We start from the raw sequence: 21,301 nt of genomic DNA, 5'->3' as shown, positions 1-21,301 counted from the left end.
GCTCAATTGGATTCAGGTCTGGGGAACGGGCGGGCCAGTCCATAGCATCAATGCCTGTCTTGCAGGAACTGCTGACGCACTCCAGCCACATGAGGTCTAGCATTGTCTTGCATTAGGAGGAACCCAGGGCCAACCGCTCCAGCATATGGTCTCATAAGGAATCTGAGGATCTCATCTCGGTACCTAATGGCAGTCAGGCGACCTCTGGCGAGCACATGGAGGACTGTGTGGCCCCCTAAAGAAATGCCACCCCATACCATTACTGACCCACTGCCAAACCGATCATGCTGGAGGATGTTGCAGGCAGCAGAATATTCTCCATGGCGTCTCCAGACCCTGTCACATCTGTCACATGTGCTCAGTGTGAACCTGCTTTCATCTGTGAAGAGCACAGGGCGCCAGTAGCAAATTTGCCAATCTTGGTGTTCTCTGGCAAATGTCAAACGTCCTGCATGATGTTGAGCTGTAAGCACAACCCCCACCTGTGGAAGTCGGGCCCTCATACCACCCTCATGGAGTCTGATTCTGACCGTTTGAGCAGCCACATGCACATTTATGGCCTGCTGGAGGTCATTTTACAGGGCTCTGGCTGTGTTCCTCCTGTCCCTCCTTGCACAAAGTCGGAGGTAGCGGTCCTGATGCTGGGTTGTTGCCCTCCTACGGCCTCCTCAATGTCTCCTGATGTACTGGCCTGTCTCCTAGCAGCACCTCCATGCTCTGGACACTACGCTGGCAGACACAGCAAACCTTCTTGCCGCAGCTCGCATTGATGTGCCATCCTGGATGAGCTGCACTACCTGAGCCACTTGTGTGGGTTGTAGACTCTGTCTCATGCTACCACTAGAGTGAAAGCACCTCCAGCATTCAAAAGTGACCAAATCATCAGCCAGAAAGCATAGGAACTGAGAAGTGGTCTGTGGTCACCACTTGCAGAACCACTCCTTGGTAACTGCCTATGCTCTCCACCTGTTGTCTATTCCATTTGCACAACAGCATGTGAAATTGATTGTCAATCAGTGTTGCTACCTAAGTGGACAGTTTGATTTCACAGAAGTGTGATTCACTTGAGTTACATTGTGTTGTTTAAGTGTTCCCTTTATTTTTTTGAGCAGCGTATTATGCTTAAGTCCAATCTTAGCTGGTGTAGTTCAAGGTTGTCTAAGCCTAGAATCTCAACTTCTTGTTGCGTTAAGCGTAATGGAGGTCTGAGGCGTTTGGAGAGAATGGTTAGATGGAAAACCGAGAGAGGGGGCTATTGAGGTCACGGTTACCTCAAAGGTGTTTGTTTTTTTCAAGAGGCAGCTGGACTTTCTGATTTTTCTTTGAAGATGTTTCGCTTCTAATCCAAGAAGCTTCTTCAGTTCTGATTGGATGGTGGGGAATGGAAGGATTTATAGTTCTTACAGACAGCTGGTCATTTGCATTCTTTTAATTAGGGAATCGTTGCGGCCACCTGGAGGTTTATCTGTGTCCTCTGGGTCATCTGCAAATGGGTGTGGACAGGGGTGGGATATGACAGGGTTAACTACCGGTTCGGGATTTACGAGCTTCCCTGCAGGCTGCGAGCCTGTAAATCGTCAGCAGCAGCTGCCTGCAGAGAAGCAGCCTTTGAAACAGCCCTCTTTTCTTGCTTTTCTAACTGCAGCTGTGCCTCGTTCAGCAGCTGAAGTTGAAAAATCAGGAAATAAAGATCAGGTAAGAGCCCGGGTGGGCTGGTGGGCAAAAACATCAGCAGTTCTACGTCTGCTGCTCTTCAGAGCTACCGGTTCTACAGAGGTGGACAGAACTGGTAGAAACCCACCCCTGGGTGTGGAGCCTTCTTGGAACTGCTGAAAGGACTGTGTTGTAGACTGATGATGATGTATTGTATCCCTTCCCCTCTGTTGAGAGAGGGCTATTCAATTTTGACATAGATGGCCTCTTCGACCGCCCCGCTTTCAAACCAGCGGTCCTCTCTGTCAGTGGACAGAGCGGGAGGGATATGACATCATCTATCTCCGTCCTACAGCACAGTTCTTTCAACAGTTCCAAGAAGGCTCCACACCACCATCCAGTCAGAGCTGAAAAAACTTCTTGGATGAGAAGTGAAATGTCAGAGAAAAACCAGAAAGTCCAGTTGCCTCTTGAAAAAGAACCTTTGTGACATGAGGGAGGGGAGAAGCAGTGCAGCTTGCTGGGGGCTGTGGTGCAAAAGAACTTGAGGATTTGAGGTATCTGAATCCTCCAACTTTTTAAACAGGTGCAATTGATGTGGAAGTATGCAGCTAAGAAGCACCGTTTGGGGGTTTTGAAAGAAAATTAAATACAGACAATTCTCGACTTATGACCACAATGGAGCCCAAAATGTATGTTGCAAAGTAAAACGTTTCTTAAGTGGGTTTTGCCCCATTTTATGACCTTTCTTGCCACAGTTGTTAAGTGAATCACTGCAGTCATTAAGTTAGTAACCAGGTTGTTAAGGGAATCTTCCCCATTGACTTTGCTTTTCAGAAGTTCGCAGCATGACCCTGGGATACTGCAACCGTCATGAATATGAGTCAATTTTAATCATGTGATCGTGAGGATGCTGCAATGGTCATAAGTGTGAAAAACAATCGTAGGCAAACAGTTTTCAATGCTGTTGTAACTTCAAACGGTCACTAAATGAACTGTTGCAAATTGAGGACTATCTCTGTGTTGAGCAAAACAAGCCCTGTGTTTGGCCAGGTTGCCCCAATTAGCAAAAAAACAAAACAAAAAGCTACTCCAGGCGGCTCCAGAATACACATTTATTGCAACAATCAAATGCTTTCTGTTAATTTGTATAGGTGCATTTTTGTGTGCCCAGTTGACGGAGAAAAAAGATTGAGAGATGGTGAAATTGACAAATTTTCCACCTAAAATTGCAAAACTGACAAGCTCAGACCTGAAATTTAGAGTGACTGAGTCATGGCTCCAGTTTACAAAATAGAGCAGGGGTCTTCAAAGTTGACGGGCTTTAAGATTTGTGGACTTCAACTCCCAGAATTCCTCCTCCAGTCATGTTAGCTCAGGAATACTGGGAGTTGAAGTTCACAAGTCTTAAACTTGCCAAGTTTGAAGACCCTTGCAGTAGAGTATTAAACATCAGATCTGATTTTGATTTGTCAGTTTGCTCCTTTGTGAATTGAGCCTCATGGTAAGAAAAACAATGGCCTATTATTATCAAGGATGCTCAATAGGAAGAAATTTATTTGAGATTTCTACATTGTAGACAAGAGAGGATGTAATGCTGCTTGCTGATCACTATCTAAGGAGAACAAAAAAAAAATGGTCAGTTCAGTTCTGAAATAATTTAGATGTCATAATTAGAATAATCTCAGATAATTTACTTAGTAATCTGGGAATGGTTTGATTCTGTTGGACCTGAAGAAATGGATAGGGTCCTATGGAATGCCATCACCTCCACATTAGATTCATGCCCCCTCCTGGTTGGTTAAGACCACCAGGGAGGTATCATGTAGGTGTGTCCAAATAATGGGGAATTCCTCCTTGTTGGGTAGGTTATTCCTGGCCCCTTTTTTTTGTTTAAAGAGGCACTGGGCTGCCCTTCGCTCAAGAAGCCATTGCTGGACGTTACCGTTCTGAACAATTTTTATCCAGTTTCCGACCAGCCCTTTTGGGGAAAGAATGTAGTGGCATGCAGTTTCACAGGATTCTGGAAGAAATGGATTATCTAGATCCCTTTAGTCAGGTTTCAGGCCTGGGTATGGGACAACATTGGTTGCACTTATGGATGATCTCTGATGGGAATAGGATGGAGATGGTGGATCTATCCTGGATCTTTCTGATATCTCTGTGACTTTTGGTATCTTTGACAAGGGTCTGTTTTTGGACTCTCTTAGGGAAATGGGGATGGGTGTCACAGTTTTATGTTGGTTGCCATTCTTTCTCAGAGACCAGTCCCAATCAATTTTAATAGGGAGTGAGAGGTTCAGCTCACAGCCCTTCCTTTGTTGGGTGCCACAGGAGTTTTCCTTTTTAAAATCTACATGAAACTGCTGGAGGAGATCATCAGTCAACATGGGATGAGGTATTGGCAGTATGCTGTTGACACCCAGTTATACATCTGTCCCAGGCAAAGCAGGCAATCGACACTCTTTTGCAGTGCCTGGAGGCTGTGGGGGCCTGGATGTGAGTCAACAGACTTCAGCGGAACCTTGTAAGACAGAGTGACTGTGGATGGGTTCCTCTCTACCCAGAGGTTTATCATCTTTGGCCTTGGAGGGGATTGCTACCCCAGACAGACTTAGTATACAAACTGGGCGTCCTCTTGGACTCACAGCTCAATGAGCAGGTGGCAGCCATGGCTAGGAGGACTTCTGCACCATTCCATGTTGTGCGCTAGTTATGCTCTTTCCTGGATAGGGAGGCTTTCCCCTTGGTCACTCATGCCCTCCTCATCTCCTGTTTGGACTATTGCAATGCGTTCTTCATGGGGCTATCCTTAGACAGTATTGGGAAGCTTCAGCTGGTACAGAATGCGGCTGTGTGAGCTATGTTGGGTATGCAGAGATGGGTGCATGTAACACATTGCTCCACGAGTTGCATTGGTGTCAGTGTGCCTCCATGTCCAATTCCCAAGGTGTTGCACTTGTGATCCATAAAGCCCTACATGGAAAGAGGCAGGGGCACCTACAGAGCCAGCTTTGTCCCACTATGCCAGCCCATACCACCCGGTCAGGCATGGAAGGTATGTTGCAGACCCCATTCATTTAAGGATTCCGACTATCAAGGTCTAGAAAAAGGGCATTCTCTGCTGTTGCCTCTGTCCTGTGGAATATCCTCCCAACGGAGGTGAGGCAGGCCCCCACTCTCCTGGTCTCCTGAAAAGGAGTTAAAACATGACTCTATGGCTTCGGATGGGGAACCCAAAGGACCATCCAATCGTGGTGCTGAGACTCCCTCTTCTGCCTTTGTTAACTGTTTTTAATAGGGTTTAATTATTCTTGCCTTATTTTATAATTTAAAATTTTAATTCTAAAATTTTAATTTTAACATTTTAATTTTTATATACTGTTTTTATGTTTTGTTATTTTATTGTACACTGTCCAAAATCCCTCCTGGTGGGAGCTGGGCAGTTCAGAAATGTAATAGGTAGGTAGACAGACAGACAGACAGACAGTCAGACAGACCGACTTCGGAGAGTCGGTTTAGTGCAGAGAACCAGGTACCAGGCTGAGACCAGGAGAGCATGAATTCCAATCCTACCACAAAACCAGTCACCCTTTCTCAGTTCCAAGAAGGAGGCAGTGGTAAACCACTTCCAAAATTTTGCCCCAAAACTACAGGGACTTGTCTGGCAGTTGCCAAGAATGAAAAACTGATTCAAAGGCACAAAAAATAAAATTTGGGATCATTGTGTCTAACGAAGATAACTGTCTTTCTTGCAGGAGAAAGCAGGCACGGAAGCATCTGAGTAATTAGCTTAATTGCTGAATGTAGCCTGGTTTATTCAGGTCAATTTGGAGTCTAGATTTGGAGTCAGGATTAAAATATGCTTTTTCATTTTAATTATGTGTCAAATTTTCATATAACTCTTTGATAGTTTTTGCCTTAGTCTTGAAAGGTGAGACCTTCACCCTTCTGTGCTACTCAGCTCATTCATTTCCTCAGTATCTGTGCTTAATCCCTGCTCTGTGCAATGGATGGCTCACAAAGAAAGCTTCCAGAGCTCCATTGTGATGAACATAATGGCTAGCAGATTCCCACACTGGTTATTGCTGGGCTGGGTTTAAAGTTTTCAGCCTAATGCTTTTAATATGGAGGAGGCTGTTGCATTCAGTCATTACTTTCTGCCAGATTTTTCTTTAGTTACGTTGTGGGCAATTGATCAAGAGCTTTGAAGACAGTTGAAAGAAAAAAGCCTAAAATCAATCGAAGGCAGCAATGTTCAAGGACAGAAGGATCATCTGTTTGCCAGTTTTGAAGCCAATGCTTATACTCGTCTAAAGAGGACAGGAAATGTAAAGCCATTAGGTTCAGAAACTAAAATGATCCAACTGTATTGCCTAGTGGCAAGATCAGGAATTGGAGCCAGATCACAGGTGGTTTTTATGGAACGTTCTGGTAAGAAAGATAAGCCAGCTATTATTACCAGAAGTGCTCTAGAGAATTAAGGGAGAGCCTTATTGGAATAACTTAAAAAGAGATCTATATATATTATATGAAATGCAAATATTTACATATTGATCTATTATGAGACTGTCAAGAGACTACAAAAAATTTAATCTGGACCTGTGGAAAGACTGTGGAAAAAGGTGAAATTTATATCCCTTTAATATTTTCAAAAAATATAGCTGTAAGGAAATTGTTTTTAAAATGACTTAACTTTTTTTGTAAGCTGAGTTCTGTTTATTAGTCTTTATTGTCTAATAGGTCAATGGTTCAATAGAATCAACTCATGTAAAGGTCTTTGTAATGTGTGATGACCTCTAGAAGTCCTTGATTCCAAAATGCAAACAATAGAGAAATCTCAAATAACAGGGAAAAAAAAGAGGTTTTTGTAGCTCTCTTTGCCTTACCTTCTATCCTGCCTTGGAATTTGTGTCTCTCAGAGTTTATGGCTATTCTGAGCAATGCTACTGTCAGGATCTTATTTTAATAAGTCATCCATCAGGAAGAAGTTAATATCTGATGAATGGGCAGATATAAGCTTTGCAGATGCCTCAATCTTAAATAGCCCACCGGAATAAGAGGTGAAAAAACGTCTCTGCTTGCATTCTGAGAAATAATCAATTTTTACTCTAGACAGGAAAGGAAGGAAAAGAACTCCAGGAAGTCATTGATTTATGACCACAATTGAGCCCAAATTTTCCATTGCTAAACAAGACAATTGTTAAGTCAGTTTTGTCCCATTTTATGACATTTCTCACCACAGTTGTTAAGTCACTGCAATTGTTAAGTTAGTAGCAAAATGAATCTGACTTCCTCATTGTGTTTGCTTGTCAGAAGGTTGCAAAATGTTGAATCTTTTATTACTGGCTTAATAGAAAGACAGACAGACATACTCTACAAAGGCTTCCATACAAAGTTTCTTTATTGGGTCACAAGGCAGCCTCAATTATAACTCACAGTTATGTCGAGATTTATCTAATGTCCAATTCTTGGCACAGCTGACTTCATAGTGTAAAAATACAGTGATCTTTCATACCATAACGATGGAGCAAACTGTGAGACACCAGTACACTGCTGGGGTCCAAGCAGGAGTAAAGGAAACTTCCCCAACCCAACCAAGGGTCAATTTAGTGACCAATCAGGATTACAGATGGGACAACATGACATGAACTACATTTTCCAAGATGCATTAACTACATTTACCATGAGGCATTCCCTTAAGGGGACAGCTCCCAATTCCTAACTAACTATCTCAATTCCCAATTACCTATATATTGTCTGGACAGCACAGTACTGTTTGTTCCTCTGCTTCCCCGTAGCCCCAAACCCCTATATGATAAAGCAGCTTTACATTTTGAATAAATACAATCATTACTGATTAGCAACTATCAGTGAAGATTGGGTTTGCCTTTCTTTTTTATTGCCCTTGTTCCCATCCCCTTAATGGCAGCTTGGCACATGAAGGCACGAAACAAATTCAGTCTTCTCTCTATATCCTTTATTTTGTTGCTTAGAGAAGCTTTATTGGGGTCAACTTGCTGCTAAAAAGAGAAGAGCAGAGCTAATTGCAACCTTGGGAAAAAAATTTTAATGATTAGAACTTACTTGACTGTGGAAAGAAAAAAGGACACTGAAGAAGATGTAAGCAGGATGTAAGCAGTTACCTTAGTGCGGTCAGAAGGAATCTGCAATCCAGTGCTTCCCAGGTGATGCTTTCTGTCATCTCAAAATTTAATGGTCGGCAACAGCTCCCTATACTGGACGCATTTATCCCCAATTTCTATAAACTGAAGAAAAGAAAAACTTAGTGCTGTCCAAAATAATGGAGGCATGCCATCAATGCTCTTTTGAAACCACAATAGAGAGTCATTTGCACTGAATTATACACTGATGCTCAGCTTTGCTACTTAATGGCAAGGAGCAGGCATAGCCTCTCTCAGTCAATAATGATGATGGTTTCCCCCTGCAATTAACATAGAAATCGCACCTCTGATTTTTTCCCCCTGCTCTCACTAGCCATCAATCACCTTAACCACTCCATAATGTCACTTGGAATCTGTATTGTTAAGATGGCCATTATGAGTACAGTTAATTTTTAGCTTTATTTACTGAGATTACAGTCCAGGCATATTATCCAGGGAGTGAACCCCAGTAAGTATAATGGGGTTCCATTTGACTAAATCTTTCAATGATTTTTCTGAAGGTTTTAAAAAAAATGCTGGAAGAAAAGGGCTACAAAACAAATATAAATCAAATAATATAAATAAAAATGCTTCAGGAGAAACCAGACAAAAATGGTATGGAACATTAGGGTATAGAAAGGCAGTATTCTGTTTTGCGTACTAGCTCCATCACTGTTTTTCTATTTATATTTTCTTTATTTTTAATAAAAGTTTGTTTTCACAAAACATACAAATACAAATAAAATATCTTTTTCTGAGAACAGCGTGGCCCGGTTATCACTTCTCCATACAGACATAAACTCAATACATATTTATCTTATACATTCTAATCCATATCTTATAACTATTTTCACAATTTTTTCAATAGCTTTTCCCTTTCTTTACTTCCTAGAGCCTTATTTTAAATTATATCATTCCTTTCTTAATTCAATTACATAACTTTTTCTAACTTTTAAAATCTTTCTAATGTTTTTATACTTTCGTCTGTCCTGTTTACAATTTCATATTATCTTTTCTCATAAAACAAATTTTACCCTGTAATTACTAGAGTGTAACACCTTTGTATCTTTTTTCAAATCTTATTTAAAAATTTAAGTTACATCTTTACAGTTATAACATTCATTATCTAACCTCTATTTTATAACACATACCTATTTTCAATCGAATTCTGCTTGATACAATCCCCGTAAAATATACACTAAATTCTTAAAAGAAAAAAGTATATATGTGTATATATATATGTGTACATATGTATAACAATAGTAAATGGAATAATTATTCTATTCAAGTACAGCTCTGCCATTAATATTAATAACAATCTTTTACATTTCTATTTCTTTTAACAAACATTACCTAGTAATATCAATTGTCTTTCACTTTAATCATCTATATTTCAGATTTTATTTATTACTGTCTTTAAATAAAAAACCAAACAATAGTTATTAACAGTCAGTAAAGTTATTGTTCTTATTCAAGTTCATCTTATCAACTGATAAAAATCTTCCATGTTTTTTTTCAGTTTTTTTAAACATTCTTTTTAAATCATTGAGAGCCTTATTCTCTTTACAAACAAATATTCCACTACACATTAATAGAATTTTTTTCTATCACTTTAATCATTTAACATATTATATAACAATGCTATCCCATGCATCTTTGCAGAATCCTCTCAAGTTAAATTTTAACCATTGTCTCTGTCTTTTAAATAGGTTTATACCTTTAATTCTTGTACGTTTTTCCTGTTCCTATATATCTTGTTTCTGTCTTTTGTAGTTTCTTTTCCTTTCCCTCTTCCCTCTCTTCTTCTCCCTCCCCTTTTTATTCCCTTTTCTGTCTGATTCTCCCTTCTGTGATCCTCCCTTCTGCTTCTTCCTGATATTATGATTACTTTTCAAATTACTCTTTTTGGGGGGTTGTTGCTTCAGTACGAACATTTTTAACTCCCTTTCCCCCCTTTCCCTTTTTTACCCCACTTAAAATTGCTTGGTCATTGAAGATGTCCCGCCCTTCTTGTTCTGCCAGTGTTTCTTGTTGTTTTTCATAGTTTAAGACCTCCATTTCTAAAAATTGAAATATGAAGCCAAAAGATCCTCTTCCATCTTGTGCTTCTTCTTTTTGCTCTTTAAGTCTCATTTTTAACTCTTCAAGGAGTGATGCCATTTAAAAAAAATGTAAACAATCCCCAGCTGATTTTATTTTATTTCATTAGGATCCTCCATCCAAAGTTCCAGGAATCATCCAATAATCCAAAACTGTTTCTTGCTTCTTTTCTCACTTTCTCTTTCCAGGGGATTTGTTCTCTTGTAAGAAAGTTTCAGCTACAATTTACCTTTTGCAAGCCTTGTTAAAATTCCACTATCAATTTTTTTTAAGTTCCAGGTGGTCTCCTCCATTTTCCAGATTCCACCCTCTTTTATCCTTTTACCCTCTGCTGCTTTCTTTCTTTTTTTTTAAAGAAAGTTTTTAAATTATCCAAGAATCTTTATCCCTTTGACACTTTATTTTCAGCTAGAAATAGCCTATTAATGTCAAATGTCATGTTGATTAGTATCAATTTCTTGTTCAAATCTCTTCTTTTTAATATTCCAAGTCAGTTAAAACTCTCGATGTTAGAGAAAAAAAAGCCAATTCCGTTTCCTTTCCCTTTCTCTTTCACAGCTTAAAATCTTTTTTTAGGAATAGTATTAATCTTTAAAATTCAGGTTCCAGGTACCTTAAATAGATGTTCTCCATGCAACCCGGTCAGTCAAACTTTCCCCTTTAAACTTCCTCCTGCACAATCTTGTCCGGTCGGGTTCTTCTTTGAGGTGGCCATTTCTGACCTCCGCTGCAACCGCCTTTGGGAAAGGGAGTAATGGCCAGCCGAGGAGGAGAGATGCAGCTCTCCTCAACCCCACTGACTCCGCCCCCTTCTTCACCACCTCTACGGGGTGGCTTCAGCCCCGAATCCGGACGGCTTGGGACGCTCCAGCAGCGAGCACGGATCAAAACACGATTTCAGTCCATTGCCGAAGAAGCCCAAACCGGAAGTCCCTCTATTTATATTTTATTGTTGGGATGCTTACTTATGCCTCAAGGGAAAGTCTTTAAAAAAAAACACCCTGGAAGAAGGCTTCAGCAAGTTGCTTCCATCTTACTGCTGAGAAAACTACCTGAATGTGTGGCTTTGCTCAGCTCCAAAGAGATTTTACTTTGTTTTATGAAAGAGGAAGCTACACAGGAACACCAATTTTGATCTAGCGGGTGTGTGTGATGAACCGATATCCTGCACCCTAGAAGTTGCTGGCTACAGATAGTCCTTGACTCACAGAACAACTATTCATTTAGTGACTATTCAGTTACAACAACACTGAAAAAAATGGCTCATGACCATTCCTCACACTTACAACTGTTGCAGCATCTCAATAATCCCATGATCAAAATTTGGGTGCTTGGCAACTGGTATGTATTTATGATGGTTGCAGTGTCCCAGGGTCATGTGATCATCATTTACAACCTTCCCAGCTGGCTTCTGACAAGCATAATTAATGGGGGAAACAGGATTGATTTAATAAACACAATTCACTCAATAATTGCAGTGATTCACAAATCTTCCGGTTTGAAGGGCTTCGGCGACAGACAGGAATCCGTGATCGTGCACAGTTTCTGCCTGGGCTTGCTGCTGGAGCACCCCGAGCCGGCTGGTTTCGGGGCTAAGCCACCCCGTAGAGGTGGTGAAGAAGGGGGAGACTGCCAGCAGGGTCGAGGAGAGCCACATCTCTCCTCCTCAGCTGGTCAAACTCCCTTTCCCGAAGGCAGTAGGAGTGATGGTCAGAAATGGCCACCTCAAAAGAAGTACTCAACTGGAAAAGAATGTGCAGGAGGAAGATAAGAAGTGAAAGTTTTGCCTGACCGAACTAAATTGAAAAAGCAATAACTAAGGTACCTTGGAATTTAAATTTTACAAGAAATAACATTGCTCCCAAAGAAGAGTCGGAACCAGCGAAAGAAAGTGAAAAGAGAAAGGTTTGGCTTTTTTTTCTCTTCTCTCTCCTTCCTTATATTGACAATTAAGAATAAGAAATTGGAAAAATCCGCTTTGGCATCAACAGGCAATTAAGCTGAAAATATAACTAAATGCCAAAGGGACAATAAAGATTTCTGGACATTAAAAACTTTTTTTTCTATAAGCAGGAAGGGGGAGAAAAAGAATAAGGGCAGGATCTGGAAGTGGGAGGAGACTGCCTGGACTTTAAAATAATTTAAAGTAAAATTTCAATAAGACTTCTAAAAGATACTTTTTAACTGAAACTTTGCAACAAAATAGTAACCCCAGGAAGCGAAAGTGGAAAAAAAAGAAAGAGCAAAAAGAACCAGTTTGTGTGTATTTGGATTACTTGGTGACTTTTGGATTTTTGGCTATTATATTTGAATGACTAAAATCAATTGGGTGGTTGTTTAAATTTTTTTACAATGGCATCACTTTTGGATGAATTGAAAATGGAACTTAAAAAGTACAAAGAAGATGCACAAGAAGGGAAGGGTTCTTTTGGCTTCATTTTTCAAATCTTAGAAATGGAGATTTGGAACTATGAGAAACAACAAGAAAAGACTGCAAAACAAGAAGACTGGGACAAAGAAGAAGCCATCTTTAATGAACAAGTAACTTTATGTGGGGAAGAAAAAGGAAAGTGGGGAAAGAGGATGGAGAGTTTAAGATTTAAAAAAAGAACCAAAGAAAAGAAAAATAATTCGAAAAATAAGTATAATACTGGAAAGCAACAGAAAAGAGGAATACAGAAGAGGGAAGTAGAGGTAGAGAGACAAAGGGGTAAAAAGGGGAGGGAGAAGAAGAGAGGGAAGAAGGAAAAGAAAAGCAGTCACAAAGGTCCGGAGCAAGATATAAAGAAACAGGACTTATTTAGCGATAATGGGTAAAAATTTAACTGAAAGGGGGATTCTGTAAAGGTACATGAGATTGTGTTATTATATCTGAAATAGAAATAACTTTAGAAAATTGGAAACAACATATGATTAGAATGAGGGATAGAATGGTTAGTGTAACTTAGTGACATGTTTGTGAATAAAGTAAATGTAATAAAATAAATGAGAAAATTGAATTAGGAAGGAATGGGAACACTTTAATTAGTCAATGTTTTATAAAATATAAGTGAAGAGGGGGGAATTGATTTTGGAAAGCTAATAATTGTTCCCATAGAGGTATGATATTTAATTGAAAAGTAACGTGAAAAATCTTAAGACTAAAATGAATTTTAATATTAACGATAGAATTGAATTGGAATGGAATCTTGTTTTAATTATATACATTTATAATTTTTTCTTTTTTATAAGAATAGTGTGTGTTGTTTAAGAATGTACCAAACAGAATCTGAATGGAAGCTATGTATTATATTGAGTGTTATAATTTTAGGGGAAAGATATAAAGGCGTCATACTCCTATCAGTAACTACAGAAGAAATTTTGTTTAATGAGAAAAGATAATAGACAATTGAAACAGGACAGACAAAAAATATAAATATAATGATTTGAATTGAGATGAAATAAATATAATAAAATTGAGGAAATTAAAAGAGGGGAGAAGCTATGTAGAAAATGTAAAATTGTAATGAGATATGGAATAGAATATAAAAATGAGCATGAAACTGAAATTGTGTCTGCACGAAGAAATGTAACCCGGGATTATGCTGCTTTCAAAAAAGATGTTTTAATTGTGTCTTTTCTTTTTGTGAAAACTCAAATAAAATTTACAAAATAATAATAATAATAATTGCAGTGATTCACTATGGCAAAAAAATGTTATAAAACCAGGCATGACTCATTCAACAATCACTTGCTTAGCAATGGAAATTCTGATTCCCTATAGCTGTCACAAGTCAAGGACCTGTATGGCACACAAAGAAAACCACATTTAGTGGATGGGAGGCCCTGTTTTGTGCTTTCAATTGAGGTAGTTGTTACTGTGTATTTGGAACTCAGTTTGTCACTGACCGCACTAATTGCGTTGGATTCCAGGGCTTAAGAGTTCTGAAAAGTATATTGCCCTCACTTGACCTGTGACAAATAAGAACAAGAGGTCACTGCAGAATGAATGACCAACACATTATATTGGCTTAGCTAAGAATTGACTGCCATCTAGTGGGAAGTAGTTATATGACATTTGTAGCTTTTTCTCTTATTTCCAGTTTTATAGATTCCGATTCTATTCAATGGTTTTACAGAGAAAATGTTTTTACAGAGAAAATGTTTTATGGTTCAGCTGTATAATACATTTGTTTATTGTTTTCCTCCATTGGTAGCTAATTGTTGGCTAAATATTTTAAATATGTGTGTACTCTTAGACACTGATTTTCTCTCAAGACAAGCTCTCCCCACTCTATTCCTTCAGGGCTTCCAATGATGAAATCATCGCTGCTGTAAAGTTTCTCTCCCTGCCACCCATCTCCCTCCCTCCCTCTCTCTCTGTCTCCCCTCCCCCTCTCTCTTCCTATCCTGTCTGTCTTTCAGTCCATCCATTATCCATCTATCCCATCCATCCATCATCTATCATACTATCATCTATCTATATATCGTATCTATCTTTCTTTCTATCATCTATCTATTATCTATCTATCATCTATCTATCTATCTATCTATCTATCTATCTATCTATCTATCTCTATCTATCTATCATCTATCATATCTATCATCTATCATATCTATTTTTCTATCTATCTATCTATCTATCTATCTATCTATCTATCTATCTATCTATCTGTTATCTGTCATCTATCTATCTATCTATCTATCTATCTATCTATCTATCTATCTATCTATCTATCTATCTATCTATCTACCTCTTGTTTCTTTAACTTGTTCCAGCATTATAGACTTCTCAAAAAAGCTTCACTTAATCATAATTTGAGCCAGCTGATTTATGCCTCAAGTGAGAACTTGGAATCGATTTGGTCATTTGGTGATCCATTTGTTTGTTTGTTTAGCTAACCCTTGTGTTTTCAGGAGTCTTCTCCAATACTAAAGTTCAAAAGCTCAATTTTTATTTATTTTTTTCTTCCCCAGAGTTTCTCCCCTTCTGATTTAGCAGGTACCTGCAACTTGCTGCATTACATCGTCCACCAGTTTTGGGTTTAGTATCATCAGTGTGAGGACTGATAGCCAGCTTTTGACCCCTAGCCCAGTGATGTAGCTAGAGCCCTCCTAACCCAGTGCTTGGAGCCTGGGCAGTTCCGGATGGGAAGGAATTGACTCAGACTCAAGACTGACAAGATGGCTATTACATCTACTTGCCCCCCCGCCCTCTGGGTCTGGAAGGACTCCATTGTTGACTTTAAGTGAGATTAAACTTCCCCATATAAGACTTGTGTGCAATTTGGCATTTTTCCTAGACTCTCAGCTCCAGCAGGAGGAAGCTATGGCTGAGGGGTACATCTAATACCCCCTTTAAGCCCCTTGGAGGCTCTTTGGACAGTCACCTCACAATTGGATTACTGTAAGGTGGTGTACATGGGGAGACCCTTGAAGACTGTCTGGAAAGTATAGCTGGTCCAGTAGATGGAGGTGTGGGCCATGATGAGAGCACCACACTGTTCTATCATCCTGCTGCTTTGCAAAGTTGCACTGGTTGCCACTCGGCTTTCTGGTGTAACTGACAACGTGGGTTATCACCACGAAAACCATTTAGGATACCAAGTGCGTTTTATCTCTAGATTTCTTTCCCACCCTATTCAGGTCCCATCAATTAAAGAATGTCATCTTGTGGAACGGAGAAGGTATCCCTCCCTTTGTACTTCCTGCCCACTGGAATAATCTCCTCCTCAGCTATTGTGTGGCTTCCACTTTATGTCATCCAGGAAATTATTGAAGTTTGTGATCATGGCTTGTGTTATTTTAGCCGGGTCTGTTTTATTTTGGCATTTTGCTTTTTTGGCCAGTTATATTTTATACGCAGGTAGGCCTCACAAAAGTTTATTTAGTGACCATTCAAAGTTATAACGGCACTGAAAAAAGTGACTCACAGCTGTTTTCCAAGTTACGTCCTTTGCAGCATCCCAGTAATCATGTAATCAAAATTGAGATGCTTGGCAACTGATTCAGGTTTATGACGGTTGCAGTGTCCTTGGGTCATGTGATCACCTTTTGTGACCTTCTGACAAGTAAAGTCAATGGGGAAGCCAAATTCACTTATCAACCTTGTTAATAACTTAAAAGCTCTGGGGATTCCCTTAACAACTGTGGCAAGAATGGTCATAAAATGGGGCAAATTTAAGAAATGTCTCACTTAACAACATAAATGTTGGGCTTCATTGTGGTCGTAAGTCAAGGATTACCGGTATATATAATACCACTGATCAGAAGAGCACAATGCCAAAATAAAACAGATCAGACTAAAATAACACAAACTATGGTCACAAATTTCAGGGTTAGGAATTGAGCAGTCTATGAAATAAACAAATAAACCCACAGATTCCTGTGGAATGCTAAGCTTGACAGCAATTTCCCCGTAAGTGAGCCATTGACCACCTTTAATCAGTTAGTTCGTCAACCTTTTTCATGTGAAACAGGTTGGTTGATCCACTCCATTATTGAGTCCATAAATCAGTACTTCCTGATTCATCATCTTTCCATTTTTTGGCCAAGTGGCACACAGTACTCATGTCATTGCAGTCCTTACCATAATTAACCTACAACAAACAATCGATTTTCATAGAAGAAACTCCTTCAACAAACTCCTTCAGTCCCAGTGCATTGCTTAAACATCGTGATGCAACTGCAGGATTTCGTTTCACAAAAATAGCAACATAAATTATTCTCCTATCAACTTCCTATCAACTTAAGTGAGAGAGTAGACACTAAAGAACACATAACACCTGTAATGCATTGGTACCGTCATCTATTGGTAACTTAAAAACCGAAGGCGTCATTTCCATACAACCCTGATGTATGTGTTTGTATCTTTGTGTATATATGACAGCCAAACTAACATTATATTAGTTAAGGTGCAGCAGAGAGGCTCAGGTTCATGGAGGCCAGTTACTCTCTCGTCCCATAATGGGAAGTTTTAAAAAAAACATCTGTCTTATTAACCTAGTAAATTTAATCTTGATGACTCATAATTATGTAAAGCATTCAGCATACAAGATTGCAAAAGACCTCAATGTTCATCTCCCCCATTGGTCTGCTTAGAATACCTTCGACAATGAGAATTGCAGGATTCTTGGAACTCATCCAGAATTCTCTGACACTCACACCAGGAGGAGAGAAGCAAGGATGGGAATACTGTGGGCAGCACCTTCTTAATTTAAACGCATGCTTCCTTTGGGTTGCATGGCTACTTTGTAAACCCAGGAAAAAGTGTTGCTTTTGAGTATTGTACCTTTTAAGGAGATACAGTCGAAAACCTTCCTCATTCTTTGTGGCTGAAGGGCCGGGGAAATAGCACAAATTCTTGCCTCAATTCCCCCTCTTTTGCAAACAGCCACTGATTCAGCAGAGACAACAGAATAATTCAAAGAGAGCCAACAGGAAACTTTTTGTTTTTCTCTTGAGGAATGGGATTTCTGTCCCCCTCCCAGTCAATTCAAACAGACTTTCAAAGTTTGTGGCTTAGAAGAGAAAGATAATTCAGGCAATATGATTAGCTTGTATCTTCACTTTGGAAGTCCAGATTAGAATTGTACTTTGACTTGGGAATTCTGATTTCAATATACTTGGCTCTTGTCACAGGAAATCAGATATAACAACATTCTTTACTTTTGGGAGTCCAAATTAACTGTCTTTTTACTGAGGGAATTCAGATAAGCAATATTCCTTTTACTTTTCATGGGAATTTGAAGATATAACCATCCTTTTACTGTTCTGTCCTTTAATTACTAGCTGAATTTAAGGCAGACAGACTTAAACTCCACAAAGGCATCCATACAAAGTCTCTATTGGTTCATCAGGCATCCTCAAATATAACTCACAGTTACGTCGAGATTCATCTCAATGTCCAATTTTCTGCATAGCTGATTTTATGGTGTAAAAGGATGGACTTTATGGTGTAAAAGGAGCAAGGAGGTGAGACGCCAGCATGATGCTGGGTTCAGGCAAGCAAGAAGGAACCTTCCACAACCCAACCAAGGGTCAATTCAGTGACCAATCAGGCTTACAGATGTGGCCATATGATATGGACTACATTTCCCAAGATACCTTAGCTACATTTACCATGATACATTCCCTTAAGGGGACAGCTCCCAATTCCTAACTAACTATCCCAATTCCCAATTAACTATAAACTGTCTGGACAGCACATGTACTAAAAGGTGCTGCTACATCATGCACTGTATGTATTCTCCTGTCTGCTTCAAAGCACCAGGAGAAATTTCCTGACAGAACAATCGGCCAATGGAACCACTTACCTTCAGAAGTTGTGGGTGCTCCAAACTATGGAGTCTGGACAACCACTTGGCTGGAACGGTATAAGGTCTCCTGCCAGAGCAGGGGGTTGGATTAGAAAACCTCTAAGGTCCCTTCCAACTCTTTTATTCTGTTATTCTATTATTATGACCTTTTGGGCTTTGGACCTAAAATGCTGTACTTCCCAAATTTCTGTGTGAATATGGACTTCAGCCAGTATGAAAGAAGTACACTGAGGTGGTTCAGTCACGTAGAGAGAAAGAATGACTGAATTGCAAAACAAGTATAGGAAGAAGATGGTTGAGAGAAAAAGGGAGGCTGGAAAGCTGTGACTGGATAGAACCTTGCAGTTTGGCAAAGTATGAAGAGAGATACAGGTGTGGTGGAAACTGATAATTTGAAACGATTGAAAAATAAGAGCAGATATAGCACTTCCCCCCTTTTATTATCTCATGCCTAATTTGGCTTACAATTTATACCTTCCACAGTATAATGCATAATGCTGCATACACTGAAAAGGAACAGCATAAGGATTTTGGATGGATGGATGGATAGACTTTGTTTTCCCTCCCAAATATCTAATGGCTGATGGGTCTCCTCCATTCACTAGTCACATGCTTCTAACTGCACTCCAAACCCTGTCTTTTATGTCTGTATCTGTGTTTCCTTCCTGATCTTTCTTTCCCAACTTTCTCTCTGTCCTACTTTCATTTCTTCCAGAAATCCCTAGCATTTAGTTCCACCCCAATGTATGGTATTGTTCACCACTTTATTATGAATTTAATAATGGAGATGGTAATGATTGATGAACAAAGTAATTAACTGGAAGAGAACTGATTAACGGTTGCTGTAGGATGTGGGCGAGAATTGCAAAATTAATTGTGAGTGGCACCTTGATTTGCCCTTGACTTGGTTTTGGACTAGTGTTCCATTAAATTTTCAAAATAACATTTTGATGCAGAAGTTGCTATTTTTATGGGCATGTGTGTTATAAAAAGGCTTGCTTATCTGGCACTGTTTTTTTCCAGTGCACTTTTTCACACCTGCCCATTAATTGCAAATTAGTTTTAATTTAAAATGGAAAAAAGATGATCCAGGCATGGGGTGCAAATTAATTGAAAGATTTATTTTATTTGGTGTAAACCAAATGAAAAATTAATTTGTTAGGCTAGCTATCGATGAAGTTAAATAAACCATAGCAATTATTTCTAACATGCAAATCTTGGTATAATAACATGCAAAAATTAATGCTGTTTCCCACTATCTGCTGTTTCCCACTATACCTCATTGTTTTGTAGTAATTTAAAATTTAAATTATGCACAATGCATGGAGTATGAATTTTGCAGTCTTTGGGGAATGAATGGGTGGGAAAGATATGCTATTTAGTATTCATATATATTGGGCTTCTTCTATCTATCTATCTATCTATCTATCTATCTATCTATCTATCTATCTATCTATCTATCCATCCATCCATCCATCCATCCATCCATCCATCCATCCATCTTTGACTCCTGACGACTACCTAGATAATTCCCTGCAATTTTGTTGGCAAGAAGTGGTTTGCCTCCTTCCTAGTGACTGACTGAAAGTCACCCAGCCGGTTTTTCATGCCTGGGACAGGACAAGAACTCATGGCCTCCCAGCTCCTAACCTGGTGCCTTAACCACCAGAATGGGATAACTTGCCATAGCCAACTTGTTGTGGCCAGCTCACCTTGGCCAACTCTCCGCAGGACAACTCGCCACGGCCAACTCGCCATGGGTCAACTTGCTGCAGGATAATTTAAGCATTCAATTCAGTTCTTTAAAATAAATCAATATTTTAATTTTTGTCATTCACATTTCATTTTGTTGTTTATTCATTTTGCATCCTTTCTTTAATGATTCTATTCCACTATATTAGGACTGGCACTGTCGTTTATGGGTAAAATAAGCTAAGAGTACTGAACAAATCAAGCATGTTTTCAGTCTAATAGATTTATTGTATCAGAACAGATAATTTGTTATCCTAAAACAACTTATAAGCTTAAGGTCTAAGGTCCTGTGGTCTTTGGCTTAATTTCAAAAATGTTTTGAGAGGAAACCAGAGTGAATTGTCTCCTCTTTGACAAACTGCTGGCTAAGGGAAAATAATGGAGGAGAAAAAATAATTGCAGCCTAGTCACTTTCAGCTCAAGTTCTGCCCGCTATTGATTTTAGCCCTCTCCACTTTAGGAATAAGTCCCCAACAGGTTATGGTCACCTAAATTGTGAGATTATCACCAAATCTTATTTAATTAAACAAAAGCAAATGCTGGGCCACTATAGATTATCGAAGGAATATAACATATGTCGATTACAGAAGAGCTTTCTGATAGGCAGAAATGGGGGAATCCTTTAGCTAGAGAGACCTTTGGCAGAAGATGAGCATGTTACAGCTACACACAATAATTCTCTTCCATTTAGTTGGTAAAGAATATCACCAACCTTTTGAAGGAACACTAGAGGACAGTATATGCGTACGAATGCAAGTTTTCCCTTCCTTTCTCTACTACGCTCAGAATATGGTGATGCTTTATTACAGAAGATTTTTTTTAAATTCCTGACTTTACTCAGCAGCACTTCTCTTGTTTTTACTACATTTATACTATACTTATAAGGTATTGATCTTGCCTTTTTTGTTTCTTGCCTTTACATTTAATATTTTTGGTAGTTTTTATAATTATGATTTTAATCATAAGTTGCCCAGAGTTGCTTTTCAGAGGGAGATGGGTGGCATATAAATTTAAGTAAGTAAGTAAGTAAGTAAGTAAGTAAGTAAGTAAGTCAGTCAGTCAGTCAGTCAGTCAGTCAGTACCATCTCTTTGGATTAGATGGCATTAAAACTATTCTGCAGCTTGGAGAATTCTAGTGGTGTTACTTGAAGGATACTTTAATGTTCTGAGTCCTTTTTCTGGAAACCGGGGCTAGAAATTGGAAAAAAAAAAATCAGGATCCTGCTAGCACTATTTCTAAATAAGACATTTTATTAACTAGTATCAGCTTTCATGAGCTGCTTTCATGAAACTTTACCCTTTTAATAAAATGTGTTATAGTCAGAAAAAGTTGTT

Source organism: Pseudonaja textilis, chromosome 2 (genome assembly GCF_049901715.1).
Source record: "Pseudonaja textilis isolate UNSWEBS1 chromosome 2, rPseTex1.2, whole genome shotgun sequence".
Classification (NCBI taxonomy): Eukaryota; Metazoa; Chordata; class Lepidosauria; order Squamata; family Elapidae; genus Pseudonaja; species Pseudonaja textilis.
Note: the sequence above shows the minus strand (reverse complement) of the source record.